Source organism: Leptodactylus fuscus, chromosome 11 (genome assembly GCF_031893055.1).
Source record: "Leptodactylus fuscus isolate aLepFus1 chromosome 11, aLepFus1.hap2, whole genome shotgun sequence".
NCBI lineage: Eukaryota > Metazoa > Chordata > Amphibia > Anura > Leptodactylidae > Leptodactylus > Leptodactylus fuscus.
This window is the reverse complement of record NC_134275.1, coordinates 38,669,637-38,672,062: the sequence shown is the minus strand read 5'-3', so window position 1 is coordinate 38,672,062 and position 2,426 is coordinate 38,669,637.

The window sequence follows — 2,426 nt, the reverse complement described above, 5'->3', positions numbered from 1 at the left end:
TATACGTTTTTCCTTCAATGTTGACACTGAAGGCATGTGGACGTTTTGAAAATGGAAACACTTGTTAAAGTAAGCTGTTTTTGTTTCCTTTCTGTAAAATATTGTTGATTGATTACTTTGTTAAATTTTGAGAATTAGAAAAATCCTGACAGTATGATGAGGTGGTAACAGATGTCAATGCAAAATAATGCCATATTGTTACCATACCTGAATGCTATGTCAAAAGAAAAAAAAAAATAATAATACTCCAGAGGAAGTGTGCTTGCTCACCTGCAAGAAGCACTAGATAAGTGGCCAGCCCTGTTGCAGCTCTTGCACTCTGCACAGAACATTGCATGCACAGAGTTCCAGCAGCCAGCCAATGGGAGACATGTATGCAAATGAGCTGATGTCACGAGCCATCTCGCCCCCATTTCTCCGTGATTTAAGGCTTTGTATAGCAGTGAAAATTTGGGTAGGAGTGCTCGGATGATGTTTTTTAGTCAGGAATCTTCCAACTCTCTTGTTAGAAGAAGAAGGAAAAAAAATAAAAATTCTCGTCTCTCCATAAGTCCAAGGTAGGACTCCCAAGCGGGACATAAATAGAGAATGTGCTTGGCTTATATCATTGGGTAAGGTGGTCATATAGATGGTATGTCAAAAGAAAAGAAATAAATAAAGAAAGAAATAACATCAGAAGTAACATCACAGACAAAAAAAACATCTCACTGTGACCAACTTACCTTTTTTTTTTTTTTTTTTAAATCAGAGCTTTCTTATGGTAGCTGTTTTAGGCTGGCTGCTGGACTGGCAAACGTCCGCTGCTCCTTCTTATCGGCCGTATCAAGCTGCTGGGGGTAGGTAGATTGACTGCACAATAAGCCCATGCAGCAAGCAATCTATTGCTCTCTCTTATCAGGCAACTGACATTGGACAGCGGCTAGAGCTAGACCAGTTAAGGGACGTTTTTCAGGTCCAAGATATCTCCAAAACCAAACATAGTGCTGTGTAGAGGCCTTTCATACGCGGCCGCAATCCCATCAAGCAATGCAGAACTAATCATCTTTTTTTTCAATATGCAAATCAGCCTGTAAGTGCATGGGGCACAGCCCGATTAACTAGATTTGCATACGGTAACGGGTGGCGGGCTGGCTGGGCGCTGGGCGCTGGGGGGGGTCGACTTCAGGCAGCAATTTTAGAAGACATGCCGAGCCCTTGCGACTATCTGTAGGCAAAGAGGTAAGTGAAGAGCCCTCCTCCTTCCTTCCCTCCCCGGTGCACTTATGGCTGATTTGCATATCCGTAAAAAGATGCTTATCGCTACATTGCTACTGCGCGCTGCGATCTTAAAGGTATGTTTGCACTGCTGTTTTAAAGCCCCTGCATGTCACGGTTATTGTTTATTTATACCTAACACACTCCCTTTAACTTTGCTTTGCTCTCTTTCTCAGTCATGTCAGGCTGGAGAGACACTGAGCAGAGGACGGGCAGACATCTATTGCTCTCTGTTATCAGCCGTTCCAGTCTTGGCAAAGGCTGAGCGTAGAACAGGTGTATGCAGTCTACTGCTCCCTGTTATCAGCCATTTCAGGCTGGGGAGAGGATCGCTTCTCGGCCTTTTGGCTCAGGCCAAGTGTCTGGGCTGAGTGGACGGTGTGATCAGGGGTCCGCCCTTACCAACCGAAGGATTTGGACCAATTTCCGTGCCTTGGGCATTTCTTACTTGTCAAGATGGAATTTGAAAGAAGATCCGGTGAACGTCATACCATCCGCTTTGTGTGTTCAAGAAATGACGCTGGGGACCTCGGCTTGCGCCATGTCATTCAGATGATCTTGGAGAAGCTGCTTAAGGTAGACCTGGATAGAGTTTTTTGCATTCAGCAATTCTCACATATAAGCACCTATGATGTGTCGTTTTATGACAGGGGCTACTGTCTTAATATCTATGAGACTCTCAAGAAAGAAATTGCTCATGAGTACATGAAAGACTATACGTTTTTCCTTCAATGTTGACACTGAAGGCATGTGGACGTTTTGAAAATGGAAACACTTGTTAAAGTAAGCTGTTTTTGTTTCCTTTCTGTAAAATATTGTTGATTGATTACTTTGTTAAATTTTGAGAATTAGAAAAATCCTGACAGTATGATGAGGTGGTAACAGATGTCAATGCAAAATAATGCCATATTGTTACCATACCTGAATGCTATGTCAAAAGAAAAAAAAAAATAATAATACTCCAGAGGAAGTGTGCTTGCTCACCTGCAAGAAGCACTAGATAAGTGGCCAGCCCTGTTGCAGCTCTTGCACTCTGCACAGAACATTGCATGCACAGAGTTCCAGCAGCCAGCCAATGGGAGACATGTATGCAAATGAGCTGATGTCACGAGCCATCTCGCCCCCATTTCTCCGTGATTTAAGGCTTTGTATAGCAGTGAAAATTTGGGTAG